Raw genomic sequence first — 25,937 nt, forward strand, 5'->3', positions numbered from 1 at the left:
ATCGTATTCGGGTTGCTTTCCCTTATCTTCCCCTATGCTCACGCTGCTTTTGAGCACCATGTTCACATTGGGGTCTTCTTTGCATGTTTCAAACCTCATCATTTAGATATTCTAATTCGGAGTAGGTTGTAGTACCCATTTCTCCCGCATCTATGTGATCAACGTCGGACAATATACCGCTTCATGATCAAACTGATAACAGTACGGACAAAATGTTCTGGTCGGGTTCGTACAGTCACGTGCATAGTGTCTAGGTCCTCCACAATTATAGCAAATTAAATGTTCATGCCCTCGGTCAGGTCCCATTCCTCCTCATCCTCGTCCGCATCCTTGGAATCCATCACGCGCTATTGATGTAGCTGGATCCTAACCTCACGCCTCTATCTGCATCCTATAGGCAAGTGTTTGATCCATCAACAATTCATAACTACAATAATTTCGCTCATTGTGGTCCACTGATCTACAGAAATTACAAAATAGTTGTTGCAGAGTCTGTGTATACTTCTGCAACAGGTGACAATTGTCTGCAGTGTGCTTTCCCCCTACCTAACAGATCGCGCACCAGAGCGCGAGTGCCGCACTTGGCCCTACCAGTGCCTTTGGTCTCAATGGCATTGGCCCCCCTCTTGCCAAGTAGTTTGCGAATATCAGACAATGATCCTTATCGTGGCCCTGGCCCTTACATTTTATGCACCACACTTCTTTGTGCGCTTCTAACCGGGGTGCCCTATCCTGCTTCAGACTTTGCATCTCCAAGCATAGATTTTGTAGTTGAACGTGGATTTGTTGGACTCCCAGCCTAGGATCCTGTATCGGGGTTTCATGCGGCCTCATCTCCATTTCAGATGCTTTTGCCTGTGTTGAAAGCTTCTGTTGTGATAGTGTCGTCCTTAGGTGTGGTGTCAATGATGCCACAAACCATGTGTGGTGCTGTGCATCTGTTAATGTCATATTAGCCTCGCAGATCATACTTTTCAGCCTTTGATCTAGATCCTAGGGGGTTTCACCTAGAAGCATCACAGTCTCCTTAAATCTGATGATCGACTGTGTCTCTGACTTCGGCTGGCTAAATTCTTTGTTCAACGCAATCAGGATGTCTGCTATACCTGCATTTGGGTGATCGTTTGAGTGCTTGATATACCATGTCAGCGTGCGACCCTGCAGCATGCTTACCAATGTGGCCTCCTTAATTTTGTCATCTATAACCCTGTGTGCTTCCCACACTGCTCTTACTATGAACCAAAACTGATCTGGACCTTTGTTCCCTACTCCTTTGAATATAGGCAACTTGATCGTGCTCGCCATGCTGAACTGTTGGTTTGCTGGAGGTGGTGTGGGCGAAGATGGAGGTGAAGGAGGTGATGGAGGTCCTATGCATTTCCTTATCAAACTGACTACACTCCTCAAAGAAACCCAAGCATGCTCTTCCTCACTCACTCGTGGAGGTGAAATTAAAGGACTATTTCCTAACCCTTCAATACCTTTGTAGACCTTTCTACTCTGCATCGTTCCACTCATTAATGTATTCACATCACCTGTTTTTCACATAACAACATCTTAATCTAGGTATTCAAATATTTGATGTACTTACCTCGTGGTCCCTTGAGAAAATGTCTTTCTGCTTCGCTATAGCTTATAGTTATGTCTATCACAAATTCAGTGATAAACCCTCCTATTATCTGATCGAGCCAATGGTCTATAGCCTGCATGATCTTATCTTCTGCTACCTCTAGCATGCGCACCAACTCCAAAGTCCACACTATTGGTTTATGGAGCTTATATCTTCCCTCGCTATCGGCTAACCTCGCAATCCAATCATATAGCACTGAAGAGAAGGACGCAAAGAATATATTGTGGATTTCTATATATACGTAGTGATCTAGCCACCTCTTCTAAGTTATCTGCGGGGTTTTGTTTTCCTGTATCATGAACTCATGAAGCTTCTAATCCAACCAGTCTTCAATTTCCTTTTTCGTAGGGTTCGAGTGTTCCAACATCATACATCCCTTATGCAGATCCCAGTCCTGGCAACGGAACTGTTTGTTGGCTTATTGGGGCCTAACCCAGGTTCAGAAGTGTTTTAGCCAAACAAATCCCGAAACTACCAGCCCTTTTGGCAACCGTCTGTGGAGCACAGACTGAGGTCTCACCAGAGGTAGTATGGGAGGGTGTTGGAACTAGGTTTCCCCACCCTAGGGATGTCTGGATGAAGTCTGGAAATTTGGCGAACCAGTCCTATATGCTACACTACTTCCACACAGCTACCTGTTTAGTGAAACTACCTTCACATTGTTAGTGTCAGCATCTTCATGCCTCCATCACTGATCAAAATTTCTCTTTTTGCATGCATTTTAGGTGTCCCATCCAATCAGTTGCATTCTATTAGGTCATGGATCAACTGATGGTAGTGTTTCATTATCAAATTTCCCTCATGGTCTTTACCTATTGGCCTATTTTCACAAGTTCAGGTCATTTACAGTCATTTTTTGTCATTACATTCGCAAAAAGCATTTTTAGGGTTTTAGGTTTAATTAGGTCTAGGGTTTGTCACCATGGTCAACAAAAGCTCAATAAAGGGTTAGCAGGCACATGAGGAGGTCTAATAAGTTCACAAAATCAAAATTTCAATGATGATATACACAATAAGTGGTTTTTACCTCAAAACTCTATTTTGAGGTGAAAACAAAGTTTTTATTCCTATGTATAAAAATTTTATGTAATTTCAATTTTTTCTATATGTAATAAGTTCAAAATTGTTTCCCTTGCTCACCTTGCCAACTCCAGCCACTGCAGACAAAAACACAAGCATCAATGCATCAGTTATCAAATGATTAAGAAAAGTCAATTTCAATGGAAAAACAAAGTTCAAAACCAAAAGTGACTTTGACATTAGAAAGGTTGGTTTGAGATGAGAAAAAATTTAAATTCATTCATATTTAAAGTGAAGGAGGTACTCTTTATCATTTCATTGTGCAAAAATACTCTTAGAGAGCAAAAATCGCGATTTGAGAGCCAAGGAGACAAAAACCCTGTTTTTCAAGGAAACTTGGCAGGCGCTATGCATTAGAGACAATGCGTTGTGCATCAGGCAGGCACTGCACATTAGAGGCAAACCTGCAGTGTTATTTTGAACTGGTGTTGTGCATCAGGAGGGCACTGCGCATTGGGCCCAGCGTGCTGCGCATCAATCCAGATTTTTCTAAATCATTCCAAATCGTGCCATAACCCTCAAATTTGCTATATTTGCATTCTACAAGTAAACAACATCCTATAGCTGAATTTGAGTTCACTCTTGTGTTCTTCATGAATCTTACAAGTTTAAAATGAAACCCTAGTTTCTCTTCACTGTTTTCCATTTCATTGTGCAAATTTCATTCCATCATCACAAAAACATCATTGAACCCCTTTTCACTCTTTTATTACCCTAAAACACTCCATTTATCCCATTTTATCATATGTTGGAAATAATACTGAGAGGGGGGGTGAATCAGCATTATCAAATCAAACACTTTTTGATTTCCATACTCAGATTCATATATGCTACTTCAGTTAAGGGAACCCGCGTGTACACGCAACTATGTCTAATGAAACTAGCATATATCCAGTAAACTTATGATTCAGTTAATCCATTAAACGCTGATCTTTAATTAGTGCATCAAGACTTCATTAATGATATGAACAGTAAATAGGTGTAGTAAAATAGAACAGATCACACACAAGAAGCACACATGAACACTATCATGTAAGGTGGAAACCCAATGTGGGTGAAAACCACCTGCTACAATTCGTCTCTATCTTCTTTTAATAAGAAACTTCTTTTGACAATATTTCTGTACTGGAGTAGTCTTATACCAGTACGCAGGCTTCTACTTGCAGAAGGCTACAACCTTCACTCATTCTCCAGCTTCTCCTGGAAGGGAGCTACAACCCCCTTAGCTCTTGTACTAGCTGATCTATTTACTAGCACATAGGCATCGGCCTACCGAAGGCTTCAACCTTCACTCATTTTCCAACTGCTACTGGAAGGGAGCTACAACCCCCTGGCTCTTGTACTGGCCAATATGTTTACCAATACATAGGCACTAGCCTACAGAAGACTATGATCTTCTCTCTTCCTCTAGGGACCATGTTTCATAAATTTTCATAATAGATACTCCTGAAGCACAACACCATAATCTAAAGGCCATGTTTCATCCAATTTTCATACTGGACCCATCAATATCATTGAAGCACAAAATCAATCACCACTTGCATCATCAATCTCTGAATCACCCAATAATAAATCATTGAAACCCTGTCAACAAAATGTAGTCACCAGAACGTAGAGAAGAACACTGAACTCTCCAACAATATTCAGAATCAGCTGTATCATCAGAAATCATACATTAGAGTACATACACTACTTGGAAGAGCCCAACCAGTGTGTATACACAACTTCACCAAAGAGAACCAGCGTATATGTCATCAATTACTTACTTATAACTTCGCTGCACTTCCTGAATTTAGACATACCTATATCATTACATATACAGGGATAACATGTATGTTAGCAACCAGATCTAGTCCATCAGATCACATAAAGATAAGTCATTATGATCCTGATCCATTATAGATCTCATCCATCAACACTGAATCTAAGCATAATCAACCAATCTGAATATGAAGAATACTAACACCAGTAAACAGTCACTAGAACTTAGAATTTGCGTCAACAACTAGAACCACCTGTAACTTCAAGCATCATAGTTCATAATGTATACGCTACTTAGATGCATCTAACCTGCGTATATACATGCTTTTATCAAGGTCAACCAGCATATACATCTATAAATATTCATTCATGATTTACAGCTATTCCAAACATGAGTTATACCTAGATCATAATATTTACAGAACATTACATGCATCAGTATACAGATCTAGAATAAGCATGATCAAACCATATAGAGATGATTCATTACAAGCCACTAGATCCTGATCTATCCCTAGATCTTGTTATCCATCAACCACTGAGGTTCCTCCTAGGCTCAGATCAAGAAAATAATCATGAACCCATAACCTACATATTGGATGTCATACTTCATCAGATATTCAAGACTTTCTGAGTGCCTTTGCCTAATGATCTTCTTCCCCTTTTATAGTCCTAGGCCTTACTTAATAACATGGTCCAAAACCACTTAGAACCAATACTTGGGACTCAATACCTGGGTTCAACACTTCAGATGAGATACCATGGTCCAAAACCATAGGTCCAAATACCAAGGACTAAATACCATGGACTAAAAACAAGTTTTCCCACATGTACGCGCTTTTCCTTGCATGAAAGTGCGTGCATACGTATACGTGCCTTTTGATCAGCTATCCCACGTGTATACACAACTTTATCAAGGGGAACCTGCATATACCTATTTTTCTTCATTCTGTGAGACTAAACTGAGATTTCTCATCTTAGTAAGTTGCCATCAAGGACAACACCCGTATCATAATGCCAACAATCTCCCCCTTTGGACTTGATGGCAAAGCTGACTTGCCATACTGAGAACTGTCATCTTAATGAGTTGCTATTGTACATTACATCTGAACTGATTCCTTTGAGCTGCCCACATCCCATGTAGTCTGTCACATCTAATCTCTCTTCTGTAGACTCATCTAGTTATATATAAGTGATATGTTCTGCTACAAGTGGGTTTCCATAAAGTACAACATATGCATCATAATTCCAACAATATCCCGCTTTGGACTTGATGGCAACAGCACCAAATCACTCTCCCCCTTTGACATCAAGGGCAAGGGGAAAACCAAGATATTCTCTTCCTTGATAAATATTCTGTTGTCCTTACTCCCCCTGAGTACCTGCTGAAATCTCTGATTGAGCTCCCCCTTTGTATATGCCAAGATGTACCAATCCATCCATGCTCCTTCTGAGTACATGCTAAAATCTCTGTTCTACCGAAGTGTGTTGTTCATGCTCCCCCTAACTGTAAGCAAGGTCTCTAGAAAGAGTTCTATAAGAAGAACATGACTCTATATAGCATAAATGAACTTCCTATCACCAAAGACTCATACATACATCCATCTCCCAACCAAGTGGGGATATAACAATATTGACTCATCCACCCAACCAAGTGGGGATACACCAAATACCAATTGTTTATACATGACAAAAATATTTCATCATCCTTCCCATGCATAGTGGGGGTACAAATTACATCATATGACTAAAGGGGATCCATCAAATGACTACAATAGATAGAGAAAAGCTATCTAAGACAAGACTATGATAGTCATTAGCAAGTATCATCAACACTGTATGATCTGATCCATAGGCATCTATCAACAGCATCTAGACCATCAACCTGCATATGTCCATTAGTGTATAAGTCATCAACCTGTACCAAGGTATGTTTGCATCAACTCATTCTTTTGAACATTATCACAGCCTTCCATGAATGAATTTTTCATATGATATACAAAATCATTCTCATCATATCATATGTGAAAAACACCATAGTCATCTCATCATCATCAAGATCTGCATGATCTTATATACCATCCATGTATCATCACTCAGGAACATCCCTCATCTGCATCAATCAGCATAGGTAAGTATCAACATATAGGTAAGAACTCATCATCATCATGTCTCCAACAATGCAACTTTGGGTAATCATCCATGTATCCAGCATACTATATATAGCACTATGTATCTCGAGCTAAAGATATTTTGCCAAGACTTCTTGATATCATCAACAACAATAATCCTCATCCATGTGAGCGCCAAGAACTATAGGAATCCTGCATCATAACTGTATTATATGTCACGAGTAGCTTATGAGAGACTCATCATCATGTAATTAAGTTGTGTATTCTAGCTTTGTACTTCTCCTTTATGAAGATCACTATGTAAGCAACATATATGCATCATCAGAGAATCAGCCACAAATCTGATATGAACACCAACTATGTAACCCCAAGAGTCATATGAGATTTTGTCATGGACAACTCATAACCATATCATAGCAAGATGTATCATTTAGCCATATAAGCATCATCACCAAGGACTTCTAACCATAATGCCAACAAAGAATTATTCAAATTATATGCTCCCCCTGAACCTGTGCCATATGTTTATTGTCAGATATGATCATGCATATATCAGTAAGAAGTATCAAGGCATCATCATCATAAAATTAGGATCAAAACACTTTTAAACATCTTACAAGTCTCAAGACATTTCTACACATCATCAGCAAATTATAACCATTATCAAACAGAACAAATAATGAACTGAATCATATCAGACCCTTTTTCCTGAGCCTATCCCACTGCTTTTCCTCAAAATAACATATACACAACTATGCAATGACTAACTCATGTATATACGCAACTACCCTTTATGAAACTTGCGTATGATATTTAGGACATTGAAGTTTTACACTTTTAGCTCCCTATGAATCTGTTATGTCTGTATATTGTGCTGTGCCACATCTTTCTGACTGTACTTCCTTATTCTTCCATATCTTCAAGTGTGATGAAGTTTTCTCCTTTTGGTATGGTGCCCATACTTTGTTCCTGAATTCCCTTGCTATATGTCTAAGCTTGTTACATGCATAACATCTTACATGTTTCATATTCCTTCTGTAGCAATCAACAGCTTTGTGAGCAAACATATTGCAAGAAAAACAATATCCCTTAAAGTACCTAGAACGTGATGATCTTTTTGTGTCATGGTCTTGAACCATTCTAATTCTGTATCTAGCTGCAACATGTCCAAGATTATGACATACATAACATTCAACATTATTCATTGGAGGAGCAAAAGATTTTCTTTGAAGAATTTGTTTCCTTGGTTGTTGATGGGATTGACCTCTCATCTCCTTGTTGAGAATTTCAGATTGTGCATTAGAGTTCCTTGTCTTATTTTGTGAACTAGATTCACCTTCAATAGATTCATGAAAACCAAGGCCAATTTTGATAGCAGGAGACCTCTGACTACTATGAATATCATCCAATATCTTAGTACTATCTTGAAATCGTAAGAGCTTATCCTTTTCTTCTAATTTATCTTTTAGAATATTTACCTCAACCTGATGTTGCTCTTCCTTTTCACGGTACTGCTTCTTCATGTTTTCTTTAGCATTTCTTCCTTCTTCCAACTGATGTCTTAATTCAAGAACTTTGTTTTCTTGTTTTCCAAGAGCTTGGAGTAGTTCTTTATTCTACTTATTTGATTCTTCAAGATCTTCTTTTAGTGAGAGGATCTTAGCTTCAAGACTTTCATAGTAACTGGATCTTTCTCTAAGTTTCTTGATTTTTGTGCTCCTTTCATTTACTTCATTTCTTAATGATGTTACTTCATCCTGCAACTTTTGACATTGATCTTCATTTTCCTTGAATAGCTTCCTTACCTTGTTTCCTTCTTCTAGTTGAGATTTTAGTTTGGTAGCTTCTTCTTTGAAGGCACATTCCCTTTTCTTCAATAGATCATGTTGATCTCTAATTTTGTCTGTAAGCCTTTTAAATTCTGCCTCTATTTGATATCTTTCATCCTCACCCATAAGATAAGGTTCAGTTGTTTCGCTATCACTTTCATCATCTTCAAATGGATGGAGAAATGTATCATCAGAGAATAACAAACTCATACCTGATAGCTCTTTTGCTTGTTCATCTTCATTCTAAGGTGATTCTAAATTTGAATTGTTGCTTCCACATATTCCCCAATCGATTGTCCCACTGTCATAGATCCTTTGAGATGTCTTATTCTTCTTAGGCACTTTATTCTTTAGCTTCTTTCTCATTGTTCTATGGATCTCCTTCAAGCAAAAAGGCTTCTACCAAAGGACCTGCTCTAAAACCAATTGTTGGAAATAATACTGAGAGGGGGGGTGAATCAGTATTATCAAATCAAACACTTTTTCATTTCCATACTCAAATTCATATATGCTACTTCAGTTAACGGAACCCGCGTGTACACACAACTATGTCTAATGAAACTAGCGCATATCCAATAAACTTATGATTCAGTTAATCCATTAAATGTTGATCTTTAATTAGTGCATCAGGAATTCATTAACCATATGAACAGTAAACAAGTGTAGTAAAATAGAATAGATCACACACAATAAGCACACATGAACACCGTGATGTAAGGTTGAAATCTAATGTGGATGAAAACCACCTACTACAATTCGTCTCTATCTTAGTTTAATAAGAAACTTCTCTTTACAATATTTTTGTACTGGAGCACTCTTATACCAGTACATAGACTTCTACCTGCAGAAGGCTACAACCTCCTTTCATTCTCCTGCTTCTCCTGGAAGGGAGCTACAACCCCCTTAGCTCTTGTACTAGCCAATCCATTTACTAGCACGTAGGCACCGGGCTACTGAAGGCTTCAACCGTTGCTCCTTTTCTAGCTGCTACTAGAAGGGAGCTACAACTCCTTGGCTCTTGTACTGGCCAATATGTTTACCAGTACATAGGCGCTGGCCTGCAAAAGACTATGATCTTCTCTCTTCCTCCAGGGACCACGTTTCATAAATTTTCATATTGGATACTCCTGAAGCATAGCACCATAATCTGAAGGCCATGTTTCATCCAATTTTCATACTGGACCCATCAATATCATTGAAACACAAAATCAATCACCACTTGCATCATCAATCTCTGAATCACCCAATATTGAATCATTAAAACCCTGTCAATGAAATGCAGTCACTAGAACACAGAGCAGAACACTGAACTCTCCAACAATATTCAGAACCAACTGTATCATTAGAAATCATGCATCATAATACATACACTACTTGGAAGAGCTTGACTAGCGTGTATACGCAACTTCACCAAAGAGAACCAACGTATATGTCATCAATTAGTTACTTATAACTTCGTTGCACTTCCTAACTTCAGACATACCCAGATCATTATATATACAAGGATAACATGTATGTTAGCAACCAAATCTGGACCATCAGATCACATAAAGATAAGTCATTATGATCTTGATCCATTATAGATCTCATCCATCAACACTGAAGCTAAACATAATCAACCAATCTGAATATGCAGAATACTGACACCAGTAAATAGTCACCAGAACTCAGACTTTGCATCAACAACCAGAACCACCTGTAACTTCAAACATCATAGTTCATATTGTATACGCTACTTAGATGTATCTAACCTACATATATACGCGCTTTTATCAAAGTCAACCAACGTATACATCTGTAAATATTCATTCATGATTTGCAGCTATTCCAAACTTGAGTTATACCCAGATCATAATATTTACATAACATTACATGCATCAGTATACAAATCTAGAATAAGCATGATCAAACTGTATATAGATGACTCATTACAAGCCATTAGATCTTTATCTATCCTTAGATCTTGTTCTCCATCAACCGCTGAGATTCCTCCCAGGCTCAGATCAAGCAAATCATCATGAACCCTAACCTGCATATTGGATCTCATACTTCATCAGATATTCAAGACTTTTTGAGTGCCTTTGCCTAATAATAATCTTCCCCTTTTATAGTCCTAGGCCTTACTTAATACCATGGTCCAAAACCACTTAGAACCAATACTTGGGACTCAATACTTGGGTTCAACAATTCAGACGAGATACCATGGTCCAAAACCATAGGTCCAAATACCAAGGACTAAATACCATGGACTAAAAACAAATTTTCCCACATGTACGTGTGTTTCCTTGCATAAAAGTGTGTGCATATGTATACGTGCCTTTTGATCAGCTATCCCAAGTGTATACACGACTTTATCAAGGGGAACCTGCATATATCTCTTTTTCTTCATTTTGTGACACTGAACTGAGATCTGTCATCTTAGTAAGTTGCCATCAAGGACAAAACTTGTATCATAATGCCAACACCATATCTCACTTCCCTAAAGCAACTAATTCCCTCATCAAACCCTAAATCCCTCACTAAACCCTAATTTCCCAAAATTATTCCCTTCGTTCCCTGAATTCATTTCCTAAGAGTAAAATATCTTCATACTCATCACCATTGTCCTCTTTCATCCCTCTTTCATCATCCTTTTTCCACCATACCTTCATCTCATTATTTTCCTAAGACAAGCACTATGGCAAGAAACAGTGATTCAAGCTATGAAGAAGAAACACAAAGTGGCAGTTCAAGAGATAGGAATGTACAGCCTAGGAGACCTCACAAGGTTGGAAAAATAATCAGAGAGGAGCCTATTAGCATTGTTGAACTTCTTGCTTGTCCCCTTGCCACCACTTGTTTCAGATACCAATCTTGCTTTGAATTTTGTGAGATGGTTGAGAGGGTTAAGTATCATCATGAATTAGCAAGGCAATTTTTCATCAACATGGAGGACAATATGGTACACCTTGCTGGCATCAATTTCACTCTTTCACCAACCATTATTGCAGAAGCAACTAGGATGCTAGATGTGGGGGAAAGATGGAACAAAAGACAAAATATCAGCAAACAACACTATGAACCCTACATTAAAGCCAAATATTACAGTAAATTGGGCAGGGTGTTTCCTTTTAAGTTTTTGGAGGACCAGTATGTGCCACTAATGAAACTCATCATTAAATTATTCACATGTGAGGGAAGGTTCTCCAGAATCTATGCTTATCATATCAGATTGCTTATGCATTTTACCAGGGTTAGAATGATGAGTATACCATACTTCATTTGCAAAAACATAGAGAGGATGATTGTGCTTGCAAAGAAAAAACCATACCCACAGCAACTTAATAGCATTTATCACTTTTTTGTCATCAATATTATTGTTGTGCACTAGCTCACTCAGTTAGGAGTGCCATGGGAAACCTTCATTGCCCATGAGATCTTAAAAGGGCCTCAAATTTTTGAAAAACCTCATGAGGAAGGTGCACCTTCCGTGCAAAAGGGAGAGCATGAAAGAATATCTGAAGAGGCTCATATTCCTGTGTTTAAAACTTATGAAAAAGGCACAAGAAGACATTTTGCAGCAGCCAAACGAGTATTATCTCCACCACGGGTGGAAGGGGTCTCATTCTCTTCACTAGACAACAGGAAAATGCTATCTTCACCTGGGGTGAAAGGGGCTTTGCCTTTTTCTTCAGCAGAGTAGGTATAGGACAAAGGAAAACAACTATTGCATGATGAAGGGCCCTCTGAAGGCCAAGACAGGGATTTTATTTTGGTTGACGAAGAGGACATTGATTTGGGCTCTCAAAGCTCAAGACTCAAGGATGTGGTCATCAAGGAGAAAGAAGCTAAGATCCAAACCTTATCACTTGACCTTGAGAGGGATAAGTGGATCATTAATTTCCTTGAGCAAGAAAACAAGAAGCATACTGACAAACACGAACTCTTGGAGCTGCAAGTCATCGAATAAAACTGGCAAAGGCCCAAGAGGGCAAAGAGCAAGTTGATATCCATTGAACAATAAAATTACCGGGAACATTTTTGGAGAAGGTAAATATACACTTGGAGAAGCTGCTTGAGAAGGAAAACAAAGAGAATAACATGATGCACCACATGGCTTATCACTACTTGGCCCCGAAAAGGATTTGCAAGACAAGGATAAGAAGCTTAAAAGCCAAGCTAAAGAGAGCGTTAAAAGTCAAAAAGGAGCAAGATAAACTTAGATTCCTAGCTGAAGCTTCCTTGGCTCAAAAAATCAATTGATAAGCTCATCTCTTGCCAATTTTGAAGCATTTTGGAGAAAAATTTTTCATTTCTTAAATTTTATTTGCAAAACACAGGAAATTTTCTTTGATGCGTAGCGCCACTGGCACTACTCATTGAGCTGGTTGCGAATTTTGCAAAACAATTTGCATTTTTGGATTCCTCATGAAGAAATATGAAAACCCAGAAAGTTTCATGAATTTTTGAGGAGATCTGGGTCACCTAAAGGGCAAAACACACCTAAAAAATGCCCTCTCTGCCACTTTTTGGGCCTACAGGAAGCAGTCTTAGGAGAACTTATTTTTGAAGGGGAAAATGGACACCAAATTTAGAAATTCCACTTGGCCTAGAAAGTAAACAGATAGATCTTTCGAACGAGCCATCTTGGAGATAATTTGGTGAAGGGAAAGGCCTTCAAAATCAACTTGCAAAAGGTGTTGCGCATCAGGCACAATTTTGCCAAGTTTGCTCAAAAACTCAGATTTTCACCTAGTTTTTTACCAATTTGACTTTTTCTTCTCTCATGGTAAAATTCATGATGTAAGATGATGTAAATTGATGTAAAATGATGAAAAAATGATGAAAAAATACTTAAGGAGGTAGATACATCAGTTTTAGGTGGTTTTGAGTTGAATGAATCAATTTCCATGGTTTTATAGGCAAGTTGTTCCACTGCCTATTTTTCAGTTCCTAGTTTAGATCTTGCTGAAACAGCTCCTTAACTCATGGATTCGACCCCTCATAGCTAGCATAGGTGGCTTGATTCCTATATCTTGTAATTTCTTAGTCATTTTTCAGGGTTGGACTCTTGTGGATGCTTTGAGCACTATTGTACATCATTTCTGCAGTTTGGCAAGGAAATAGACCAGGGTTTGCAACATTTTGTGGGATTCTTGTGGTAATGTGAATTACAATAGTTTCCTCGGTTACTCAATTTATCTTATGTTTATGTGTGTCATCATCTCTCTTATTCTGCATAACTAAATGAACCAAGTGTAAATGGTAGAATTCATTGATGTTTCAGTTCTCTGCCTTAGGGTTTATTTAGTTTTACATGTTTTATACTGTTTGAAGAGGACTCATGACATTTGCATGTTCTCTCCAGCTCCTCACCAGTATTTAGACTCACCATTCACTCATTTTAAAGTGCTAAAACACTTGCCTACCTCACCCCATGGAAACCTCTGCAAATCTGTGTTGATTTCCCGGACCCAAAGCTGCCTTTCTCATTTGATCCAGCAACCAATCATTAAAATCAATCAAACTCCTCTGAGCATATACCTAGCCTAAAATTAGTATTTACATCAGTCATCTCTTGCATTATTTGCCATATTTTCCTGAGATTGACAAGGAGAGAGCCCTCTCCTGACCTGGTAGGGCTAGCTACCAGGTTAAGCGTTGTTTGATGTTACCCTAGACCTGCCTTTCTCAGCCTGAGGTAGGTTTAGGCACTAGCACACATGGCGGGGATGATGAGAATGAATATTCTTTATCCTTTATTGAGTTTATTAGTATTATAGATCTTCAATTAAATTAAGTGGGCCCAATGATTTCCTTTACCATTCACATAAATAGACATGCGCGCAATCATAAATTGTAAACAGATGCATAAACAGAAATAGAGCAACGTGTAGGTTTTAAACCCGTACAGAAATTACCTACATGTGAATTCTAAAACACCTAAAAATAAACAATGCAAGAGCATAACACATAAAACACATATACACAAAGATTTTCCCACTAGATCCCAAAACCGGACTACTAGCTTGACTTTTCATTATTTTCTTTCAATGTTACAATACATATTTATACATTCCGAAGCATCCAATACCATGGATCGAAAACCATCGTGTCCAAAAACATGGACCGAAAACCATTGCGTCCAAAAAAAGATGTGTGAAAATCATGCAGAAAACCATAGGTGGGTCAGCCCAACCTAACATATGGTCCAAAACCAAAATTTTCCAGCCGTTTCATCAGACCCCATAAAGTGGGGTTACGGGTACACCTCAAACCCCTTGTGACCTGCTTCCCTCTAACCCCCAGTTAACTACGTAGGCTAGTCGTGGAAATAATATAACACAACCCAACATTCTCCCACTTGTTTTTTTCTTTCCACAGGGGACCACAAGAGAGCTTAGTCATTTTTCCAGCCCTAAAATGCCCATTGTCTCTCTACACCAAGAGAACTTCTCAGAGCTCATAGATTCTGTCAATGCATCTGCAGTATTCTTCAAAGTGTCCACCTTTACCAACAACACCTTTTTGTCTTCTATCATATCCCTCACAAAGTGATACTGAACATCAATGTGCTTTGTCTTTGAATGGTATGCAGGGTTCTTTTCCAAGAAAATTTCACTTTGGCTGTCACAGTATATCCTTATAGCTTCCTGTACTAACCCCTTATTTGAACACAATCTCTGTAACCAACCTACTTCCTTGCTTGCATGAGTGGCTGCCATGTATTCTTCCTCTGTAGTTGATAGTGCCACTACAAAATGTTTCTTACTCATCCAACTAACTGCACCTCCAAATAGGTTAAACACATGCCCACTTATAGATCTTATTTGATCCAGATCTCCAGCCCAGTCTGCATCAACAAAGCCATGAATATCCAACACTCTATCCAATCCTCGTCTTCCTTGGTAGCACAAACCATAATCACTAGTGCCACGCAAATACCTGAAAAACCGCTTCACTGTTGTCCAATGCTCCTTCCCTAGTTTTGACATAAACCTGCTCAATACTCCCACTGCATGTGCAATGTCTAGTCTAGTACAAACCATTGCGTTCATCAAGCTACCGACTGCACTTTCATATCGAACACAGGACATGTCCTCTTCCTCTTTTTGTGTCTTGGGACACTGTCTAGCATATAACCTCACACTTATAGGAATATAAACCTTCACCAATTTACTATCCTGCATATTAAACCTCTACAGTATTGTCTCGACATACTTATTCTAGTTTAACCAGCGCTTCCTCTTTACCCGATCTCTTTTAATTTCCATGCCCAAAATATAGTTTGCAGCACCAAGATCTTTCATGTAGAATTTGGAGGACAATTGGGTCTTCAAATCCTAGATAATTTCTTTGTCATTTCCAACCAGCAACATATCATCCACATACAATACAAGATAAATAAGACGATTACCAATTAATTTAAAATACACACAGTGATCTGCTTTGCTTCTGGTGAAGCCGAGTCCCCGTATAAATGTATCAAATTTCTGATACCACATCCTTGGTGACTGTTTTAACCCATATAAAGACTTCTTTAACTTGCATACCAGTTCTTTCTTACCCTTCACTACAAAGCCTTCAGGTTGCTTCATGTAGATCTACTCTTCTAGATCCCCATGAAGATATGTTGTCTTCACATCCATCTATTCTACCTCAAAATCAAAAGCAATAGCAACAGATAAAAGTAACATAATAGAAGTTATCTTGGCAACAGGAGAAAAAATATCACCAAAATCAATTCCCAGCACCTGGGAATAACCATTTGCTACCAACCGAGCTTTGTATTTCTCCACCTTTCCTTCTACATTTGTCTTCTTCTTGAACACCCATTTGCTCCCAATGGTTTTCCTTCCAGCTGGCAACTCCACCAAATCCCAAGCCTCATTTTTGTGTAAAGATGCCATTTCATCAACCATGGCCTCTTTCCAGAGTTTTCCATCCTCTGAATCTACTACTTCCTTCATAGTTCTGGGATCGTCATCAGTAATAGATAAAGAAAAATTTGAACAGAAAGTAGATTTACTATACCTTTCTGGATTCCTTCTTTCTCGAATTGATCTTCTCACACCAGGAATTTGTGGCTCTTCATCTTCTAAGTCCTCCTCTACTGTAGAGTCTGATTCTTCCTCCTTTAGCTCAAACTATATCTTCTCAGTTTCCTTTGGTTGGACTTCATGTTTAATAACATCTTTCACCTCTCTGAACACTACATCTAGACTGTACACAACCTTCCTTGTTACTGGGTTCCAAAGATTATAACCCTTTAAACCATCCTTATACCTAATAAAGCTGCACTTTTCATATTTACTATCCAACTTGGTTCTTTTCTCGTTTGGAACATGTACATATGCATCACATCCAAATACCCTCAGATGTGAAAGAGATGGTTTCTTACAAATCCATACCTCTTGTGGAGTCTTATCCTCCAATGCTAATGAAGGTGATCTATTGACCAGATAACATGTTGTCTCCATCGCCTCTGCCCAAAATTCTTGTCCTAACCCGACACCACTGAGCATGCTTCTTGCCCTTTCCATCAACGTCTTGTTCATTCTTTCTGCAACTCCATTTTGTTGAGGTGTATATGGAGTAGTCTTCTGCCATGCTATACCACACTTCTTACAGAATTCTTCAAATTCCTTACTGCAAAACTCTCCACCATTATCTATCCTTAGCAACTTTATCTTCTTCTTTGTCTAGTTTTCCACCAGAGCCTTAAATTCTTTAAACCTGTCAAAGGCTTTAGATTTCTTCTTAAGGAAATATGTCCATGTATTCCTTGAGAATTCATCTATAAATGATGCATAGTACACAGACCTACCCAGTGATGGAACTTTCACAGGTCCAAACACATCACTATGCACAAGCTCTAATATCTATTTTGCCCTCCTACCACCAGAGGGGAAACTCACCCGATTTTGCGTCCCATATACACAATTTTCATAGAAATCAAAATCCAGAGAGCTATTACTCATACCTTCTACCATGCCTTTACCATGAAGTATTCGAAGGCTCTTCTCTCCAATATGTCCAAGCCTTTAATGCCACAGCATGGTCTTCTCTCCAGAGACCACTATATTTTTTGCTCCACCTTCAGGAACCACAGAACTGTTGCACCCATAAACAACATTGCTACCTTGCATCTTGTAAAGAGTTCCAATCTGAACTCCCCGCATCAATACCAGTGCTCCCCAAACAATCTTGCAGGTATCCTTCTCGAACACTGTTTTTTTACCTACATCATCCAGCTTGCTAACAGAAATCAGATTTTTGGCTAATGCAGGAATATGCAGAACACCCGAAAGTCTTCTAACCCTTCCACCTTGCAGCTTCAACTTTAATTTTCCATGACCAATGATTCTAGCCTTCTTTTCATCCCCCAAGAAGACATCACCACAATCATATTTCTCATACTCGTAGAACCACTCTCTATGGGGAGTGAAGTGAAAGGATGCACCTAAGTCAATCAACCATGCCTCATGATCTACATGTGTACTTGAAGAAGCTAAGTACACATCCCCACCTTCATTTGAGGTGGTTTTTGCCTCTGCAGAAGGAGCATCATTAGATCCCTTTCCTTTATCAAGAGCTTCAGATTTACAGTCCCTTTTGTAGTGCCCTTCCTTTCGGCATTTCTAGCACACCACCTTTATAGGTTTTCCTAGAGATTTAGATCTCCCTCTAGATTTAGATCTTCCACTCGATGACTTATTTTTGCTTCTGTTCTGGGACTGACCTCATACAGAAAAGGCATCACCATTCTATCTCTCCATATTTTTCTGTCTCATCTCCTCCATCAGCAAGGATGAGACTATTTCATCAAAATGCAAGGCAGTTGCATTGCTACCTATTGCAATAACCAGACTATCCCACAAATCTAGTAGAGAAAACAACAAACTAATGCACTTATCTTCATCTAAAATATTAATATCAACATATGCTAATTGACTTACCATAGTATTAAATTCATTCAGATGCTCTCTCACCGAGTCTCCATCTTTCATCCTCAGGTTATACAACTTTTTCTGCAGGAACAGTTTATTCACCAGAGACTTAGATTGGTACAAATTTCCTAACTTGTCCCACAAAGCCTTCACCATAGCTTCCCATGATACATTCAGCAATACTGAATCTGAGACACACAATCGTATTGTGCTCTTTGCCTTCCGATCCAACTTCTTCCATTCTTCATCGGGCACCCTCATTGGTTTAGTACCTAGATCTACCGAGATCCACTAATCTTTATCCACCAACAGATCCTCCATCTTGAGTTTCCACAACTAAGAACTCTGATCATTAAATTTCTCAATCTCTATCTTTCTACTGCTTGCCATCTTCTTTCACCACCAGAATCAATCTCGTATATCTCCCACTGAACAGGGTTTACCACATGCCCGAGCAAAACCCCTCAACAACAAAGGCATCCCCTTGAACCCAAAACTACTCCGATACCAAATGTATGTTTTAACCCCATAGAAAAATTACCTGCATACGAATTCTAAAACACATAAAAGTAAACAATGCAAGAGCATAACACATAAAACACATATACATAGAGATTTTCCCACTGGATCCCAAAACCGGTACTACAAGCTTGATTTTTCATTATTTTCTTTCAATGTTACAATACATATTTATACATGCCAAAGCATTCAATACCATGGACCGAAAACCATCGCGTCCAAAACCATGGACCAAAAACCATCGCGTCTAAAAAACATGTGTGAAAATAATGCAAAAAACCATAGGTGGGTCCGCCCAACCTAACACAGGGTCCAAAACCAAAATTTTCCGGGCCTCTGCCTCAGACCCCATAAAGTGGGGTTATAGGTACACCTCAAACCCCCTGTGACCTCCCCCCCTCTAACCCCTGGTTAACTACGTGGGCTAGTTGTGGAAAGAATATAACACAACCCAACACAGTAGATATATGGCTCGGTGGCTCGCACCTGCGGCTCGAAGTCTCGGATCTCCTATCTCCTCTTCCGCGGATCTCAAAAGGCTCGGTGGCTCGCACTTGCGGCTCGAAGTCTCGGAGATCTCAGAAGTCTCGGAAGTCTCGGTGGCTCGCGGATCTCAGAAGTCTCGGTGGCTCGCGGATCTCAGAAGGCTCGGTGGCTCGCACCTGCGGCTCGAAGTCTCGGATCTCCTCTTCCGCGGATCTCAGAAGTCTCGGTGGCTCGCACCTGCGGCTCGAAGAATCTGTGGCTCGATTCTGCAGTTACATAAATGTTGTTTTTGCGAATTTGTGGCTCGGTTATATACACATTGTTTTTTGTGAATCTATGGCTCGGTTCTGCAGTTATATAAATGCTATTTTTTGCAAAGCGAATTTGTTTTGCGGTTCTGCGGTGCGGTTTTGCGAATCTTGTGGCTCGTACATTATACAATTTTGCGAATCTTGTGGCTCGTACACGATTTCAGAAGTCTCGGTGGGATTCCAGAAGTCTCGGTGGGAAGTATCGGGCTTTCTCAGATTTCCTATCTCCTCTTCCGCAGATCGGGCTTTCTCAGATCTCTTTCGTAGATCTCCTCTTATATATATATCTGCGATTTATTGGAAAACATATAAACCAACTAGCACGCAGATCTTGCTAGGCTTTCGCTACGTTCTACGAGCAAGTAAAATATGGCTCTGAGCTTCGCAAAAATAACTGGTGGCTCATCCGCCTCTGAAGGGCAATCTCCTGCCCATATCGTGAGTGAAGCCCTAGCTCCCACTATCCAAGTGGTCCAAGACTCACTCGATGAAGCTTTGAAGTTCTCCGAAAGTGCCCTAATTTGCCGGTTCAATGGTTTTTGGCCGCGGCTGATAGCACTCCACAATTGGATCTCAGAGGTATGGAAGCCTATCATTTCTGATGAAATTAATATCTACCCCTGTGCTAGAGGTTTCTTTATAGTAGATTTTGAAAATCCTGAAAGCAGACAATGTATTCTAGATTCCGGCCCTTGGTTTTGGGAAAAATCAGGCCTATTCATGAAGCCATGGAACCCATCATTCGATCCCTCTACAGCAGTGATAACCTCAGCACCAGTTTGGGTGAGATTGCCAAGCCTACCTTTGCATCTCTGGAATCTCTCCTCGCTAAAAGCCATCGGAAATGCAATAGGGAAATTTTACTGCAGGTGCCCAGAAACAGACGAATATGCCAGAACCACCTATGCTCGCATCTGTGTGGAAATGGATTTCAGCGCCGGATTCCCAGCTGAAATAAACCTAACAAGTAAAGACTATGTGTGGAACCAGAAGCTTGATTATGAAAGTGTCCTCTTCAGATGTCGATTGTGCTTTGAGACGGGGCATCTAGCCAAAAATTGCCCAAAAGCCTCTGAGAAAAATTTTGCTAGAAAAAACCACCACAGATCTACATGGTGGGAAGGAGCACAAAAACAACACTACACTGTCATCAAAGAAGAAGAATATTCTAGAGAAAATGAGTCACAAGAAATCAAGGAAGAAGGAAACAACTCTCAAAACAAGCAAGGAGAAAGCCCGCCCCAACAAATCAACAGTTATGAGGATTTGAATACCGCAGAAAATAAATCTTCATTTAACAGCAAAGCAGATCTCCTAAACCAAACTTCTTCTCCAACTATTTTCAAAAGAATGAACACAATAGATCGTGAAGCTAAGACACCAATGTCCCAAGAACCAGAAGAAATGAAGGAGATGCAAGACATAGGAAGTTGGAAGACCGTAGAGAAAAGAAAGAAAGCTACAACACCAATCTCGCCAAGAAAGACAAGGAGCCAAACAAGTAAAAATTAAGAAAATTGTAGGTCCGATAGACCAATTTGGTCTGAGTGGATGTTAACCATCATCATCATCATCATCATCATCATCATGATATTCCAAAACCAACTTATCTTTATTAATGCTTTTTCCAGTTACAATCCACTTCCTACCCTACGCACACAGTTGCAGGGGTCCACGCACACAGCTACAGAGCCTCTTCTACTATCATGACTCGAACTACTAACTCAAAGTACTATCGCATTCAACAACCCATACACTTTGGATCCGATCAAAATCTCCCCAAAAACTACCTTCTACATGTAGAGTCTCACTATTATTTATACATTCCCATGGTCCGCGGACAATGGGTAGGCCGACACATTCTAGATTAGATTACAATATTTTAGGGTGGAATACCCTTTGACTTGAATTATTATAATTCGCACTTTGTGCACTTCGCGGAGCCCTTACAATACCATTACCCAAAATTGTGGGCTTTAAGCCCCAAAACCATTATGCGGGGGATCCGCTACCCAACATCTTTTCTCTTTAGGAAACAAATGTGAAGGCAATTTCCCTGTGACTAAGTAATTGGAAATATCTGCAAACCAAGGGGTTAGAGTAGTTACTGCAAAAGGATATTCATCAGGAAACTTATCTTCAACCAGAGTTTCATGTTTGATATTTTGAATTCTGGACAAGAAATCAGCAACTGTGTTTTGCTTTCCAGGTCTATCTAGCTCAGTAATATTGAATTCTTGCAAGAGTAATAGCCATCGTGTAACTATGCCATTAGTAATAGGTTTATTCATTAAGTATCTAATTGCAAAGTGATCTGTATGAACAAAGGTTTCATAGCTTATTATATAATGTCTAAACTTATTGATTAAATGAACAACAACTAAAAATTGCTTTTTAGTTACAGTATAATTTAACATGGTGGGAGTCAAATTCTTACTTGTATAGTAGATGGCATAGGGAATCAAATATTTTTGTCCTAATACAGCTCCCAAAGATATATCTCAAGCATCTGTCGAAATGTGAAAAGGTAGTTTCCAATTTGGACCTCTCAATATGGGTGCTTCAGAAATTCTTGCTTTTAAAGTCTCAAATGCTAACTCGAAATCAAGATTCCAGTTGAATTCACAATTGTTGGTGAGTAATTTGAAGAGTGGGGATGCTATTTTAGTGAAATTTTCTATTAATCATCTATAGTATCCTGTAAATCCTAGAAAACTTCTAACATCCTTTTGACAATTTGGAATTGGTAATTTGGAGATGACTTCAACTTTAGATTAATCAACTTTAATTCCATCTCCTGAAATGTGATTTCCTAAAAAAATCCATTTTGTAAACATCATAAAACATTTTTCATGGCTTAGTGAAAGGTTTTCTTCCTTACATCTTTTAAGAACTTTTTCCAAATTTGCCAAAGCTTCTTCAAATGTATTCCCATAGACTGTAAAGTCATCCATATATACCTCCACACAATCATGTATTAGATCAGAAAGAATTCCTAGTACTGCTCTTTGGAATGTTGCATGTGCATTACATAATCTAAAAGGAAGTACTCGATAGGCATAGGTTCCCCATGGACAGGTAAATGTGGTTTTATCTTGATCTTCAGGTGCCACCTGAATCTGATTATAACCACTAAAACCATCCAAGAATGAGAAATTCTTCTTACCTACTAATGTATCTAACACTTGATCTATAAATGGAAAAGGAAAATTATCTTTAAGGGCAGCTTTATTCAATTCTCGATAATCAGTGCACACCCTCCATTTACCATTCTTTATAGGCACAACCACTAAAGGGGAAACCCATTAGATGTCTGAAATTGGGTAAATGAAGTTTAGGTTCAGCAGTTTTTGCAGCTCTTATTTCACAATTTCCCTAAGATTTGGATTCATCCTTATTTGAGGTTGTCTGATAGGTATACAATTTTCCTCAATGTAGATGTGATGTATAAAAGTCTTAGGACTAATTCCTTTCATGTAAATATATTCCCATTCATATGCAGCAGAATGTTGTTGTAATGTTTTGATAAGCTTTTTGTGTTGTAATTTCTTCAAGTTACTGTTTATGTTCAATGTTCTCCCTGGAAAGATTTCAATTGTAGAGCTACCAAATTCTTCCATAGAATAAATATACAGATGCCTAGATGACAAATATTCAATATTGGATTTTTGTTGGAATTGATCGTGTTCATACTCTGGAGACGATTCAAAATTTTCCATTGTATTCAAGATTTGACTATCTTCACTAATATCTGAAATAGTAAAGAGAAGTTGAAGGTAATTTTCATCATCAATCCATTCTTTGTCCTCTATTTCTATGATTTCTTTTGTTGGAGGATATAGAGTGAATTTATTTGTTGAATTCCCATAAAAAAATACATGTCACGAGATCTACAACTAATGAAAGCATCAGTTGTGCCCAGCCAAGGTCTTCCAAATATAACTGGATGTCCTCCTAGATTGTTCTTGGGAGTTAAGATCATAAAATCAACAGGGTATTCCCAAGAATCTAAGGACACTAAAATATCCTCTAACACACCATCTGGTTTGATTACATATATATCTACTAATTGCAGTAATTTAGGTGCATAAAGAAGATTAGGAAGCTTGAGTTGTTCCATGGTTTGTTTTCTCATGATGTTTATTACTACTCCTAAATCAATCAATGTATTTGGAATTTCAACTCCATTGATATGTGTTTTCACAATTGGACTTCCTGGATCTACACATTTTTGTATGGCAATTTTTCCCATCATTATATCTGCTATTTTTCCTATGAGGTGAATTCTTTCTATTTCTTTTGCTTTTCTCTTTAGTTTCTTTATGCTCAAGTCTTTTATTGTTTTAGATAGGATTGGAGTCTCTTTAATGGCTTGTAACAAAGGAATTTTTAAACAGACATTTTTCAATTCATCTAGAAAAACATAATTAAGCAACATAATCTGCTTTTCTACTCCTTTATCAACTTGTAATCTTTCAGGAAAAGGAGGTGCAGAAGTAGATACTGGTTTCTCAATAATAGGGGTTGAGTTCACTCGTTCTTTCTATTTTTCATTTTCAGTATTTCTTTTTGGAGAGATATTCCTTCAAAACTTTTATTGGGCTATAGAGAATCTTTCTCAGAATTGTCTTATTCCTAAATAACTACAGAAGGCCTTTCCTTTTATAATATCCTACCAGATCTTAGTTGAACATCATTGAGATCTAGAGGAGTGATCATATAAGTTGGAAATTATTGTCCTTCCACCATGTAAGTATTCTAAGGATTTTTATTGTTGGGGTTTGGTAATGGTTGGACAAGTAGCTGATTTGGTCTTTGCTAAAATGGTAGTAAGAGTTGAGGATTTTGGTTTTGAAGTTGAGGTTGTTGGTTTTGTTGTGGAATTTGTTGTGGAAATTGTAGTGAAAGTTGAGGGTTCTGATTTTGAAGTTATGGCTGCTGATTTTGTTGTGGAATTTGTGGGGGAGGATAATTCTGATGTGATGGAGGATATTAATAATATTGAGAAAATCTTCCATAAGGACTTTGTATTCCTTGAGCCTAATGTTGAGATTGAGATTGAGGTTGAGGTTGAGGTTGAAGTTGAGGTTGAGGTTGAGACCAAGGTTTCTGCCAAGAATTCCAATTTAGTGACGACTGAAGATACATTTGATTGTTAAATCGTTGATTTTGTGGCCCCTGCCAAGGTCTTCTAGAGAGAAAGCAAAGAGATTCTACTAAATTTGGAATTGTTTCTTCTTGAAAAATAGTCTTAAGACCTAGAATTGAAGGACAACCCCTGGTCTCATGGTTTTCTGAACAAATCACACAAGTCTCTATGATTTTTTCATCCAAAGGTCATTCTCTTAAAGCGTGTTTTTTTCTACATTTGGGAGAGAAAATAGCTAAAGCATCGGCCTCGGTTTTCTTCTTGTTTTGCAACTTAAGGGTGTCTATTTTCTCACTAAGGCTCCCTAGAATATCTGTCTTGAGTTCATCAAGCATATTCCCAATTTATGCCCTACTCACTGATCCAGTTGCATATTTATTTACTCTAACAAGAGAAGGATCTCTTGGACCTTTCCCAGTTTTGGATTTCCCTCTTGAGAGATGAGCACATAATTCTCCGATGTCACTTAATGCTAGTTGAGAGATATCTCCCTTCCTAATCATGTTAAGGATATCTATCCACTCATCTCTAATGGATTTTAATAGAAGGGATTTTAAGGTATCCTCAGCTAAATTATCCATCTTTTCTCTTTTCAAGTTATAGTTGAATCTCTCAATTAAATCCTCCAAATTTTCATCCTCTCTTTGCATCATTTTGAACATGTCATCCTTGTGATTAGTAGGCATGCAATAATCCAAATACCAATCCAAAAACACTTTCTTCATGTCATTCCATGTTCTAATGGGCTATGTGACCAACCCCATGAACCAATTCAAAGCAAATCCTTTCAATGTTGAAGGAAACAACTTAATTTTTTGAGAGTCTTCTAAGTAATCATAGGTTCTGTAAAATACTTCAAACTCAAATAAAATTTTTTCAGGATCCTCACTTTTTAACCCATGGAAATTTGGGAGGACAGAAGGTGAGATATTTTGTTATGAAACCAGCTCAAGAAAAGATAGAAAAGATAGATCAACGCCTTAGAATTTTGCCTCTTCGAGGGGAAAACCTCCTTTACATTACATAAATGAACAATTCTTTGGTGATACAAATGAAAAGAGCTCTTTTCTACATATAGGAGTCTAATGGGTCATAACATAATCAGAGCCGA

Source organism: Pinus tabuliformis, chromosome 9 (assembly GCF_031772625.1).
Source record: "Pinus tabuliformis cultivar Carrire ecotype Pingquan chromosome 9, CPIR1, whole genome shotgun sequence".
NCBI classification, from domain to species: Eukaryota; Viridiplantae; Streptophyta; class Pinopsida; order Pinales; family Pinaceae; genus Pinus; species Pinus tabuliformis.